The following is a 15,643-nucleotide window of genomic DNA, read 5'->3' on the forward strand; positions in this document are numbered from 1 at the left end:
ATGGTTCTTTGTGAACTTGCTCAAGTTTTGGCTCTACTATACTTTTATTTTTTCTTCCCCTGAGACACACTTATAATCTTTACAGACTTGTTTCACGAGCAAAGAAACGGATCATTAAAGAAAGAATGAAATGTCATTTGATGGTGTGCCTGCTGCTTTCTTTGTAGAGACTCTGTTCCCATAGCCATGCAGCACTGGGAGACTACATGCCACGAAAGTTAAGGGCCAGATTAGACTTGGTCCAGATTAGAAAACACATGTTCCCACCTCCTTCCAAGAAGGTGAATGCTGAAGCTGAATGAAGCCCGATATTTCCAACTGTTTTTATTGAGAATAATCTTTCTGTGACCTGTCTCAGGAGTGATAAACGGCCTCTGAAAAGGAAATCTAATGCAGACATTGGCCACAGAGGTGTCATAGAATAAGTGATAATGACAACAAAACTTTAGTAAAGATGGGGCTAATGAAAATTAGATCGGAGATAATGAGACATTGAGAGAGTCATTGGCCACTTGAAGTTCTGATGATAATAGTCTGGAAGAAAATACATGAAATCTTCAGGGAATTTTCAAAGCTTCTAGGAAAAGAGCTTGATAAAGAGAAATCAAGAGTATTCATTCTACTGAGAAAGTATATGTATGAAACTTCACATACATCTGTCCATTCTTGGGAAAGAAATACAGGAAGGATAAACAAGAAACTAAAGAGATCGGTTTTCTAGAAAGGGTGGGTGGAAAAGTGGAAGGAGAAAGGGGGAATAGGCGTGAGTAGAGATGGGGAAGAAATGACACCTTCCTGAGTATACAGTTTTAAATAGCACTGACTTTAACATTTTAATTAATTTTGAGAGAGAGAGAGAGAGAGAGAGAGAGAGAGAGAAACATCAGTGTGAGAGCAGAACATCGATTGGCTGCCTCCTGCACACCCCTTACCTGGGTATGTGCCCTGACTGGGAATGGAACCTGAAACATTTCAGTGCATGGGATGATGCCCAACCAGCTGAGCACACTGGCCAGGGAAGCTCTGAATTTTAAAACCATAATATTATTTCACATTCCAAAAAGATAATTAAAATTTATCAGGATGTGGAGGAACAAGAAGTGAATGCAAACAGACATAACCATATAACTGCATTTCAAATGAATACTATAACCACACTGAAGGTGTGGAGAATAAAAGAGCTAACCTATATAACTGAGGAAAACAGTGAAGTGCCCAGATAGGCTAAGATTAAAGATCAAAGGACTGCATACAGACACTGTACTTAAAATAATAAATGTGCTTCTTGTAGGGATTTTGGTTTGCAATTCTAAAATGACCTCATGTGTATACTTGGAATAAACAAATAAGTTAATACTTTGTAGATAATGAGAGTCCGATTTCTCAGAGGCAGAGAAAGAAGTTACAAATAAGAGAAGAAGAAAACCAGAGGGAACACTGTGATTGCATTTACATCAGAGAGTAGGAACCGTGTTTTTACTACATATGCAGAAAAACTTAGAAATAAATATAAATGTATATGCATGCATTAGGAATGAATATATATATATATTCCTAATTCTTGAACTTAAAAGCAAAATTCTTGAGAAAAAGAAGCAACTTAGAACTAATATAATATTGAACGTCAACCTTTACGGGAGAAAAAAAAGAAGCATATTATACACTATTGCCTTGCAGACCTTTTATTTCTTGGGATTTCAGAAGACATAGAATCAATCATTTACTTAATTAATAATATTCATTAGATTTATGCTCTTACAAGATCATTCTATCAGTCTTACAGTGAGAACTATGGTTCATCCAATGACCTGTTATTACTTGACACATTCTGGGAAAGCCTCATAATAGAAGTAGTTTCTATACTTGGTATTTCACATATTCCCAAGACATTAAAGCAGGATATACATAGACTGGGAAAAGGGGGAGAGAGAACACAATCCCATATATCTTTTCTTCGCTCTCTAATACCAATATAAGAAATTCGAAGTTGCAGGAAGTAGCTTATAATATACAGTTTTCCCAGCAGGTAAAGTGGGTGGGAAATGAGTTAGATTGTCTAGCCACAGGGACCTTCTGTGTTGGAGTAAAGTGTTTTCTTGAGTTCCCTAAAAGGCCTTCTACTTTGCAAGATCATCCTGCTATGATCACTGAACATTAAATGGCTTTAAAGATCCTCATTTCATAATTATCATGAAATCAGAAAGAGATACAACAATGTCTTTAAATCACACCAATGAACAAAGGACTAACAATAGATCTTATTTCCAAAGTTGTATGATTTCTTGTCTGATTTAGTGAGAGAGAAACTATGAGAAAAATAGTGATTCTATCTCTACTGAGTTTTTACCCAATACCAGGCATTACCCTAGGTGCTTTTGGTTATTAATTCATTGAACCCCCCAAAAAAACTCAAGAAAGGTATCTTTATTATCCCCATTTTGCAGGTGAGTAAAGTGAGAAAGGGGAAGCTAACAAAACTAGAGTAGCAAGATATGCCTTGAAGAAAGTAAAAATGATTCCTTTACTCCTAATAATGAGATTTCTGTCAATGGGTAAGTGTTGCAGTTTTAATACTTTGAAATAAAATATTTCCAAATGCTTGTGCTTGCCATAGAGGTATGTTAAATTCTCTAGGATGAACCGGTAAATCAATGATTATTGAGGGACTCATGGCACTGGTACTAATCCTGATGTTATCCTTTCAATCACAACCTTCCTTCCAAAATAACATAACAACTAGATATGAAAGGAAATATTAATGGAGGAAAGGACAAAAGGTGCATAGAAGAGATCAACGCTATTCATTATTGCAACCACAGTGTGTACTCTGGAACCCATGCTTCTATGTACAATGAGCTCTAATGTTTTGTATGCTAATTTTTCATAGATTCATATTTTAAATTTCTGAGAGCGTGATATTAATTTACACGTGAAGAATAAAAGACAGAACCCAATTAGAAATTTTGTAATGAGTTTTGTAATAACATATAGAGGAAAGAGATTTATTATGAAAATATTAGGTACAACAGCAAAGAAGTTAAAAAGAGCAACTGTAGTCCAGCCGGTGTGGTTCAGTGGTTGAGTGTCAACCTATGAACCAGGAGGTCACAGTTCAATTCCTGGTCATGGGACATGCCCAGGTTGTAGGCTTGATCCCCAGTAGGGGGCTTGCAGGAGGCAGCCAATCAACGATTCTCATAATTGATATTTCCATTCTCTCTCTCCCTTCTTCTCTGAAATCAATAAAAACATTTTTTTAAAAAAGCAACTGTAACAAGCAGTTCAGGATGGCTAGAAATCTGAATTAGGTACAGGAGAGCTAGATGAGACTGAAAGGCTCTTCAGGAGACTGATCCTAAGGGTTTACATGCCTCACAAAAATGTGTGTGTGTGTGTGTGTGTGTGTGTGTGTGTGTGTGTGTTGTGGACAAGGAGGAGACATCAAAAAATGTCAAAGAAAGTACTGCCATATTTCTATTTTAATAAGTTCACTCCAGCTTTGGTATGTAGAACATATTAAAGAGGTTGAAGCATGGAGTTGGTACAAAGTTCACCCTAATAAGAAATGATGGGATATTTCAAGGGATTGGGGTGAGCAGAATGTTTTTTATCTGTTGAGTATTACACATTCCAAGAGCTTTGGAAAAAGACCACTAATTATAGGGCGGGAGAAGAAGGGGCCTATGAAGAAAACTGGGGTCGGGGGGGAGGGCGGGATCAAAGTGGCAGGAGAACCAAGAGGGGATAACTCCAGGCTGAGTAAGCAAGCCATTTGAATTGCAAATGTCATATAGAAATTGGTAATGCCTTGGGCCCAGAGGACACGGAGAACTGGAGCTGAGATCCCTACAAGACATGAGACTCTAGAAAGGCTATAGTCTTAGTGAAAAGGTAGATTAAGCAAAGGGAAAAGTGCAGGGAAATGACAAAGCTACCAATGATTCTTTGCCTGATCTCTGGTGGAAAATAATCTCCTGAGAGTCCTAAGTCTTGGGCCTACCTCTACATGGATTTTGATTTGAATTAAACTACATATGTGGTCTAAGAACTTTCACAATTAGGAATTAACATTAAAGTGGCCTTCAGTCATTGACAACTGTGGAAAAACTGCCAATAGCAAAAGGTATTCAGAGGGATATACCCCTAACCTCAGAAAAGAAAAGTCCACAGGACTGTCCTGCTAAACATTACATGAAGTTTATAATCCAAAACCCACAACACACACACACACACATACACACACTCACACTCACACATAGAAGAAATAATGTCATGAGAAAGTAAGAGCAAACTAACTTTTCAGGGAAATTATAGACCCCCCCAAAAAATTTATCATGGTAGAACTATCAGGTAGAGACTTTAAAAAATGGACAACGAAAATAGTAAACATAAAAAAGAGTAAACATGAGAGGGAAATACAATCAATGGACACCAGGAAATTGTGAAAAAAAATCATTTATAAAAATAAAAAGTAAAAGTAAGAAATGCGGTCATTGAAATTAAAACAATGTTTATACATCAGACAGACAAAAGAATAGCAGAATCTACAAAGTGAAGAGAAAAATAGTGAATTAAAATGAAGATCTTAGGAAATTCCTCTGAATGCCACATAGATGAAATATAAATAGGTGAAAAATATGAAGAGAAATTAGAAACATGGATGCTAGGGCGTGAGAGTCCAACATACATCTACACTAATAAAAGAGAAAGATGCAAATTGACTGTACCTTCACAACGCCCACCAGCCAATCAGGAGTGTGTATGTAAATTAACCCAACAAAGATGGCAGGTTAATTTGCATGCACAGGCGCCAAGTGGCCGGGGGCGGGACACTTGCATAGTCGCCATGGCAACAATGCAGGCGTTCTGCACCGCCCCAGCCACTCCGGGCCTCTGGGCAGCGTGGGAAGACAGAAAGGCGGCTCTGGGCCAGAGCGAAGGTGGTCCCAGCAGCCAGGGGAAGGAAGGCCCATTCTTGCACGAATCTTCATGCATCAGGCCTCTAGTCTATTTAAAAGATTTTAAAAGGAAAAGTAGAATGTGTAAGAATCAGTAATTTAGAAAATAGTGGCAGAGAATTTTTCAGAACTGATAAAAAACATGAATCCTACTATTCAGAAGCATAAGACTTAACTATAAATGGGAGGTGAGGAACTACTCTTTGAGAAGCTCAGCCATAAGGAGGAAAAGCCAGATAAAAATATGCTACTATTGAAAGGCTTTCTCAAAGATACACAAGATGCATGTTTTTAAACTTCAAGCAAAAAGCCTGTTTGAAGGAGAGGTTGAAGATAGAAGAGAGAGTGGCCTAAGATAAAGTAAAGATGAGAAGGCCAAAGCCTGCAAGGACAGTATTCTTAGCTGGAGATGGTTCCCACTGATTACCACCAGTTGACCACAGACTTTGAAGTCTGACAAATCCAGACTCCGTTCTTGACTCAGGCACTTGTTAGCAATGTGGCTTTGTGAAAGTGACTGAACCTATCTTAGCCTCAGTTGCTGTTTCTGAAAGCTATATAAAGGCTATGTCATCATTTGAGAAATCTGGGCAGAGTACAGAAACATTTATACAAAAGAGGTACTCAATTAGCAGTGGCAATTGTGTTCTTCTACTGTTAGTGTCTGGTGCAATGCTAAAATAAAATCTTTTTATTGTCCATTCTGAGTCTCCAATGAGTCTATGTTTATCACATACTAGATGGAAAAGTGGAGGCATGGAGGATTGCAATACATTCTGCTCCTCTCACTCCCTACCCCTCCAGGAGTTCTCCAAAGCTCCCAAGCTTCTGAGATGCTTGGTAATATTTCCCCTACAGTCACTGTCTCTGTTTCTAAACCATTGGTATATATGTAGTAATATATACACACAGACACACACACACACACACACACACACACACACACACACACATATATATATATATATATATGGCACATATATTAATATCTATAAGTATTTATAGCTATTATTTTGACTTAAAAGCCTGAAGCAAATTCATTTGTAAAAAATCTTAACATAGATAAAATCCTATAAGAAGAATGACACCTATTTGGGGTGTGTGGCAAGATGGGTTCTGATGATAGTTTTGACAGTTATTGTTTCTACATACTATAAACATTTTAGTTAATTCTAAAAACCAGATTTGGAACTGGAAATGAGCATGTATCGGTACAATCAACACCTTCGTTGTACAGTTGAATAAATCCAGAGAAGCCAAGCAATTTGTTCAAGGCCCACAGCCCTAGATTCTCATTGTAGTTTCTAGAATGCAAAGGGCAGCAACCACATGTGTATCTTCCAGTTTTATATGCAGTGAACCTTGAACAAATCTACAAAGTAAGAGGGCAGCGGGGCTGCAATTAGAAAGCCCTCTTTCTACTCCCGATTCGTTAACAACACCTTTGGTGGCTAGTTGCCCACTCCTCCCAGCTTCACAGGAAAATCTATTTTACCCTCAGTGGCCAGCACAATAATTGACACATAGTAATAAGCACGAGCTGAATCTACGTTTAAACAATGAGCCCTGGATGCTACATCACAGACAAAGGTCACAGACAAAGCAGGAATCAGAAACCGAGGATCTGTGAACTTCATGCCATGAAGACAACTCACCTGAAAAATTAAAACAATAAACCAGTTATTGAGGGGAAAGGAGGGAGATTCTAGTTCTATAAATCAACTGCTTATATGGATCTAATATCTCAGTCGCCCATCCTTGACTTTTTGTCAGCCTTTGGCTAAAATTCCTTGCAACCTTAATTCTCAAGTTTAGAGCATCACTACTCTCCAAAGCAAGAATAAAAGTTGAATGCTCACTGGAAGTCTCCCAGCTTGCCTTTGTTTATGTTTCTTTAACAACCTTTTGACTTGCCTCTGCATTGTACCATCTTCTCTCCATAGTAACAGGGACTTACATTAAATGACTTGGTTCCATTGTTTGCTATTTTAAGTTCCATTGTTTTGCTATTATCTTAAAAGAGGTACGTGATCTCTAAAGACTTGCAATGATAATGTTTTGACATTGAAGTTTAACGTGGCAATGTGGTCTCAATAACCTTTCAGCGACATTGTTTTACCATAGTCTTGACATTATAAAATGGTCTCTCTAGACTTACATTTTGCCGTGCCTTGACATGGTTATACAGTCTCTACAGATTTGCATTGAAATTTGTTTTGTCATTGTCTTGATATCATAATGTCCTCTCCATGGACTTCTCTTCACATATATCATCCTTTCCAAAGACTTGCATCTCAGCCCCATTACCACAGCAATGTGCACTGTTAACTCCCCATTCAGGTGAACTGGGAATGATCCTTCATGGTTTCTACTTAACAGTAAGTATTACAACTCATCAATAACTATTTTCAAACTCTTTTAGCTCAACTCTTCCCAAATCTCATTTCTGATGCAAGGTTTTTACCAAGAAGCAAAGTGGACAGATTCCCATTAGGTAAATCTGCCTGCACATTTTTTTTATTTTGCATATTAAACTCACTCACTTTAAAAGCATTAGAGTGGAGCAGATCATGAGGGAGTTTGCATCTCTCTAACCCATAATAGGAAACTATTTCAGAGCGGAGATCCAATCTATACAATAGCACAGTAGCATACATTAGAAAGAGAACATTCTGATACCTTCTCTACTCACAAAATTCCCTGGTAAATTCTGCTCCTTTTTAATGCCATTACTTTTAATGCTTACTTCCTCAGACAATGGCACTGCGTACATCATCTTTGCCATTATTGTATCCCCAAAAAACACTAGAGGTGTTTAGTATCCCTATTTTCACCCTCTCTTCTAAATGCATGCCTCAATGAAATCAGTTTTTCCTAGTCATAAAATGCAAGTTTAAACAAAAGCAAGCCCGTTTAGTAAGATCATGAATTTCCTCCTGAAAAAATGGAGTTATCTCATTTGAGCCCCTTGGGGAAAAGTAAGAGATTGAATCAGTCTCTGAAATTTGGACTGTGCCTAAAATGCAGCCTCCACCGGCTGAATAATCACCCACCCCCAGGTATGACACTAGGAGCAAGTTTATACCATTTAGTGAGTTCCTACATGGTGCCAAGCACTGTGCATAATCTCACCCTACAAACCCATAAACTCCATAAATTCCCATTATTATTCTCCCCGTTTCAGGCTTAGAATCACTTGCTTAAGTAACAGCTGTTAAGTGCTAGCAGTTAGTGGGATTTGAAGCCAATTCATTTGGACACCCGATCAGAGGTTCTTATTTTAGAGAGCATTTGAAGGGGGGGAATTGTATCAGGATTTCACTAAGTTCTAACTGAAATGTATTGTTCTTTCATTTATGAATGCAGGGAATAGAGCACAGTGGTATGAGCAATACCTGTGACTTTGGCACTGAAAGAAAGCACAGATTATTTTCCTAGCACATGACAGTTACTGCAGATCACTCAAAAGAGCATTTATGCTCATCACGACTGCAAAATTGCAATCGTTATTACACCTGCCATTGGACATAGTTATTTAATGTCTTAAAGAAGCACATGTATTGCTATAGCATTATTTGGTTTCTAATGTTTTGATAACCTCCTGTGATCTATGTTGCTATGTCCACACAAAACCTGTATTTTATTTACATCATGTTTTCTTTAAAATAACCAATAACTGTTTTACTCAATGAGTCCTTTATTGAGGAAATTTTCTTTCTCCTGTTATAACTACTACTGATATTTTTGAAAACATTAAAATAAATATGCAACCATGAAGGCTTTAGCGAGAAGAACCTGTAGCTCGCATTGCATATTTTGAGACATGCTAAATCCAAGCATAAAATTCCAGGTCTGGCACTGTCCTGGCACAGACAGTCCGCTTTGCTAGATCAGGAACCCCTGAGTGATCAGGTTTCTCCAAGTGCCTTCTGCAAACGCAGAGCTGCTTCACCCAGAGCCCCCGGGAGCTCCCGCAGTGGGAATGAGCTGAGGCAGGCAGTTTCCCTAGGTCCACAGTGATGGCGAACCTTTTGAAGCTCGGCGTGCCAGCATTTTGAAAAACCCGAACTTAACTCTGATGCCGTGTCACATATAGACATTTTTTGATATTTGCAATCATAGTAAAACAAAGACTTATATTTTTGATATTTATTTTATATATTTAAATGCCATTTAACAAAGAAAAATCAACCAAAACAATGAGTTTGAGTGTCACCTCTGACACGCGTGTCATAGGTTCACCATCACTGCCCTAGGAGGTGGAAAGAGCCTGGCTTTGGAGTCACACTGTGGTATAGACTCCATCTTCGAGCTGAAGCTAGCTCCCTCCCCCCCCCCTCCCCCCCCCCCCCCCCCCCGCTGATTTACCAGATCTACAGCATTCCATCATATAGTAAAACCCTGAAGACTCCATCAAAAAAACTGTTAGAACAAATAAATTCAGCAAAGTTGAGGATACAAAATCAACATACAAAAAACCAGTTGTGGCCTTGGCCGGTTTGGCTCAGTGGATAGAGTGTTGGCCTCTGGACTGAAGGGTCCCAGGTTCGATTCCAGTCAAGGGCATGCACCTTGGTTGTGGGCACATCCCCAGTAGGGCATGTGCAGGAGGCAGCTGATCGATGTTTCTAACTTTCTATACCTCTCCCTTCCTCTCTGAAAAAAAAAAATCAACAAAATATATTTAAAAAACAGTTGTGTTTCTATACAGTAACAACAAAGTCTCTGAAAAAAGAAATTTAATAAATCACATTTACAATGGCATCAAAACAATAACATTTTTAAGAATAAATTTAACCAAGAAGATGAAAGATCACACTGAAAATTATAAGGCATTGATGAAAGAAACTGAAAAGGATATAAATAAATGGAAATAGATCTCATTTCCATGGATTGATAGACTTAATATTGTCAAAATGTTTATACTGCCCAAAGTTATCTAATAGTTAATCCAATACCTATCAAAAATCCAATGGCATTTCTCACAGAAATAGAAAACAGTCCTAAAATTCAGATAGAATCACAGATGATCACTAATAGTCAAAGTAATTCTGAAAAGGAAAAACAAATCTGGAGGCATCACACCTCCTGATTTTAAACTATACCACAAAGACATAGTAATCAAAACCATATAGTACTGGCATAAAAATAGACACATAGATAAATGCAACAACAGCAAGAGCCCAGAAAGAAACATAAACATACATGGCCAACAAATATTTGACAAGGGAACCAATAATACACAATGGGGAAAATATCATCTCTTCAATAAATGGTGCTGGAAAAACTGGGTAAACACATACAAAAGAATGAAATTGGTCCCTATCTTAACACCATACACAAAAATTAACTCAAAATGAATGAAAGATTTAAAGGTAAGATCTGAAACCATAAAACTCCAGGAGAAACTCCTTGACATTGGTCTTGACAATGTGTTTTATTTATTGTTGTTGTTTGTTTTTGTTTGTTTCTTTAAATGACACCAATAGCCCAGGCAATAAAAGCAAAATTAAACAAGGGTGGGGGGGAGGGGTAAGAGATCAACCGAAGGACTTATATGCATGCATATAAGCATCACCAATGGACACAAGACACTGTGGGTAGGGGAGCCCAGGGGAATGTCAAGGGGAGAAAAAAAAGGAGACCTATGTAATACTCTTTGTAATACTTTAAGCATTAAAAAAAAATTTTAAAAATTAAACAAGTGAACCTACATCCAACAAAAAAAAATCTGCACAGTATAAAGGAAACCATCAACGAAATGAATGGGCGACCTATGAAAGGGGATAAAATCGTTGCAAATTATATACCTGATAATGTGTTAACATCCACAATATATAAAGAACTTGTATAACAATAGCAAACACACACACACACACACACACACACACACACACACACACCACAAACAGCCCCATTTAAAAAGGGCAAAGAACCTGAATAGACATTTTCCCAAAGATGACATACATATGGTCAACTGGTATTCAACAAGGTGCTTAACAATACTATCAGGTAAATTCAATTCAAAACCACAAGGGGGCCCTAACCGGTTTGGCTCAGTGGATAGAGCGTCAGCCTGCGGACTCAAGGATCCCAGGTTTGATTCCAGTCAAGGGCATGTACCTTGGTTGCGGGCACATCCCCAATAGGGAGTGTGCAGGAGGCAGCTGATCAATGTTTCTCTCTCATTGATGTTTCTAACTCTCTATCCCTCTCCCTTCCTCTCTGTAAAAAATCAATAAGATACATTAAAAAAAAAAAAAAAACCAACCACAAAGGGATATCACCTTATTCCTGTTAGAATGGCTATCCTAATATATAAAAAGCCAGGGGCCGCCACGACTGAAACAGACAAACAAACAGCAGGCTGCGAGGGGCAACCAAGCCGGCAGTGGGGGAGCAGTGAAGGATGACCAAACGACTGAACAGCAGGCTGCATGGGTGACCAGGCCGGGGGCGGGGGGGGCAGTAAAGGGCAACCAGGCAGGGGGTGGGAAGTTAGGGGCGACCAGGCCAGCAAGGGGGGCAGTGAGGGACAACCAGGCCAGCAGCAGAGAGCAGTTAGGGGCAACCAGGCTGGCAGGGGGGGGCAGTAAGGGGTGACCAGGCTGGTGAGGGGGAGCAGTGAGGGGCGACCTGGCCAGCAGGGGAGGTGCAGTTTGTGGTGACCAGGCCAGAAGGGGGGACAGTAAGGTGCAAACAGGCTGGCAGTGGGGGCAGTGAGGAGCGACCAGTAAGGGGCAATCAGGCTGGCAGACAGGTGAGTGGTTAGGAGCCAGCGGTCCAGGATTGTGAGAGGGATGTCAGACTGTGAGAGGGATGTCAGTTGGACATCCCCCGAGGGGTCCCAGATTGGAGAAGGTGCAGGCTGGGCTGAGGGGACCCCACTCCCCCGTGCATAAATTTTGTGCACCAGGCCTTTAGTTATAAAAAAAAAAAAAAGACAATAGATAGCAAGTGTTGGTGAAGATATGGAGAAAAGGGAACCCTTGAACCCTGTTGGTGAGAATGTAAATTGGCATAGCCACTATGGAAAACTGCATGGAGGTTCCTGGAAAAGTTAAAAATAGAACTACTGTGTGATCCAGCAATCCCACTTCTGGGTATATATGCAAAATAATTGAATTCAGATCTGAAAGAGAGGTCTACATTCCATGTTCATTGCACATTATTTACAACTAGAGGCCCGGTGCATGAAATTCATGCACTCTGGGTGGGGGGGGCCCTCAGCCCAGCCTGCACTCTCTTGCAATCCGGGAGCCCTCGGGGGATGTCCAACTGACAGCTTAGGCCCGCTCCCCCTGGGGAGCGGGCCTAAGGCAGCAGTTGGATATCCTTAGCACTGCCACTGAGGTGGGAGAGGCTCCCACCACCACCACTGCATTCGCCAGCCCTGAGCCTGGCTTCTAGCTGAGCTGCGCTCCCCCTGTGGGAGCGCACTGACCACCAGGGAGCAGCTTCTGCATTGAGCATCTGCCCTCTGGTGGTCAGTGCACATCATAGCAACTGGTCATTCGGTCTTTTTGTATATTAGCCTTTTATTATATAGGATAGCCAAGATATGGAAACAGCCTAAGTGTTCATCAATGGATAAAGAAAGTGTAATACACACACATACACACATAGCAATATTGCTCAGACATAAAAAAAGGAAGAATATCTGTCATTTTCAACAACATGGTTAAACCTGGAGGGCATTATGCTAAATGAAATAAGCTAGACAGAGAAAGACAAATACTGCTTGGTGTCACTTACATGTGGCATCTGAGAGTTAAGCTCATAGGAACAGAGTAGCACAGTGGTTGAGAGGGGCTGGGAGGGGTTGGTGGGAGGGAAATGGGAGATGTTGGTCAAAGGATACAAAATTTCAATTATAAGATGAATAATTTCTGAGAATCTAATGTACAGCATGATAGTTATAGTCAATAATATTGAATTGCATCCTTGAAATTTGTTGAGAGAGTAAATCCTAAATGTTCTCACCACAAAAAAAACTGTGAGTTCATGGATGTGTTAATTAAGTTATTGTGGTAATCACTTCAAACCATTATATCATACACCCTAAATATATACAATTTTATTTGTCAACTAGAGTGTCGTGGTGCACAAATTCATGCATGGGTGTGGTCCCTCAGGGTGGCCTGTAGAGATCAGGCTCCAGCTTGCACCACCAACCTCACAGTCCCTCAGCCCTGCCTGGCATCCTGCCTTGGCCTGGTGCCACCCGCTCACCTGCTCCACCATCCCGCCCCAATCCCACACTAGTCAGGGCCCACTGGGGCCGGCAGCACATCCATTGCTGCCTGCTGCCAGCGCCTCATCGCTGACACCTGCCATGTTCCGCGCTGCCCCCTGGTGGTCAGAGCACATCATAGCAAGTAGTTGAACTCCCATTCTTCCAACCACCCCAGGGGACAATTTGCATATGAAGCTTTTATTATATAGGATTATACCTCATGAAGCTGAGGGAAGAGAGTGAACAGGACACCACACAAGGTGTCTGATCCTGATTAAACTCACAGGTCTGCCCTTTCTCTTCCCTCCATCTCCTCCTCCTTCTCTCCCCGCAGCCCGCCCCCCCCCCCTCCCCCCGCCTCTTCTTCTTGGTTAGAAGGATAAGGGAAGATTGCAAGCTGAACAGAAAGACAAATGTTTTCAGAGATGTATCACAGAACTCTAACAGGCAAAGTCTCTGCTTTGAGCACAGTCTAAGGTAACAAAGAATGTTCCTGATTCAGAACATCTGGATTCCAATAGCCACACATTGCCAAGAGACCTTGGGCCACTGAACCTCCCTGCGTATCAAGTTTTCTTCTCCTTACATTAGAGTGAAGTATAATGTACATCGCTGGTTTGTTGTAATAATTACATGGAAGTTACATGCAAGAGTACTTTGTCCATGACATACAGGAACATTTTAGAGTTATCTATCTGGCTTACAGATTTCTCAACTTATTTGTAACTTTTCTGGATGACTCAATGTCATCATTATGATCATCCTTTAAAAAATAAAGTGGTAAGGTTAATTGTTTCTATAATTTCTGTTTCTTTCCTACAATATTGGACTATAATACTGTTCCGCCATGCTCTATGCTAATTACTTTACTTACGTTTTCCCAAAAAATGTATTGATCATCTACAATACATCAGACCATAGTAGTGACAATTATAACTAACAGAAAGACCTAACACTTAAGCAGAACTCAGTATGTGTCAGACACTGTGTAAAGCCTTTTATGTATATTAACATATTTAATACTTGCATCAATTCTATAATCTCTAATTTGCAGGTGAAGATGCTAAACCACAGAGAGGTTAAGCAGCTTGCCCAAGGACACACAGCAAGTCACTGACAGAGCTAGAAATTATCTGATGCAGTCTGACTCTAGGGTCTCCATCCTAATCACTATATTATGCCCCTCTAAGACAGAAAAGGTGGGCACCATATCTCCCTTACCCAGGGAGCATAGTAAGGAAATAGAGCTTTACAATTTCCTGACCATTTCATCATAGTGTTTTATTTGATTTCTTCAATGGCCCAGGAGACAGATAAAAAAGATATTAACATCTTCATGATATAGATATAAATAAGAAAACTATAACGTTATTTTATTTTTTCAATTAAAGTTATGTGACATAATTCTAAAGTGCTAAAAAAGTTATCAAAAATTGAGAAGCAAAAACCTCAGTTTGAATTTTTATTGATTTGAGGGCGAGAGAGAGGAAAAGAAAGGGGGGGGGAGAGGTTTGTTGCTCTACTTATTTATGCATTCATTGGTTGATTCTTTTATGTGCCCTGACCAGAGATTGAACCCGCAACCTTGGTGTATCAGAATAATGCTCTAACCAACTGAGCTACCCAGCCGGGGCCTCAATTTGAAATTTTAATTGTATAAAACATAATTTCATGGATGTTTTCCTCTTCTATAATATAAACAGAGTTATTGGGGAGATTGAATAACATCATAGATAAGGAAATACCTCATAAATTCCAAATAACTATGTCTTACCATAAGAAATAATAGGAGGAGGAGGAGGACCATTTTCAATTCTCACAGTAATCGAACTCTCCATGCAAGGTTAGTGTGCTTTAATCATGGACCGTGATCTTCACAGTAACTTCAAACCCAAACATCCTATTCTGGCCTTAAACCCACAGACAACTGTACACGTAGACCTCTCTGCTAACGTAACATTGCAGGTTATTTCAGTTGTCTCTTCCTCAAGGATAGGAGTCTGACTTCCAAACCCAACCCTGAAGCCAACCTGCTGTGAGAAGTGATTCGGCTGCAAACCTCTGGGCTTAATATCTTCATCTGCAGAATCGCTGGTGGAAGGAACAGAGTCCTCCTCTCTTTCCTGCTTTCTTTGTGGTTTGTCCTTACTTCACCCTTCACCCCTTAACTCCCATGCCCAGATCTTATTTGTAATATCATCCTCCACATGCTCTCTCCTGCAGGCATGCTTTCAGTACTCATGTCATGGTCAACATGCAGGTGATGATAAATGGAATCCAATATTTCTTGGGAATAATTACATTATTATGTAATCCAATGATTTTTTTAAAAAAAACATCAGAAAATAGGTTATTATTCTTCACCTAATACAGTGGGACCTTGACTTACGAGTTTACTTCGTTCTGTGACGGAGCTCGTAACTCAAATTACTCGTATGTCAAATCAAAA

This window comes from Myotis yumanensis, unplaced genomic scaffold (genome assembly GCF_028538775.1).
Source record: "Myotis yumanensis isolate MYYU_CA2020_CCGP unplaced genomic scaffold, mMyoYum1.0.hap1 SCAF_1, whole genome shotgun sequence".
NCBI lineage: Eukaryota > Metazoa > Chordata > Mammalia > Chiroptera > Vespertilionidae > Myotis > Myotis yumanensis.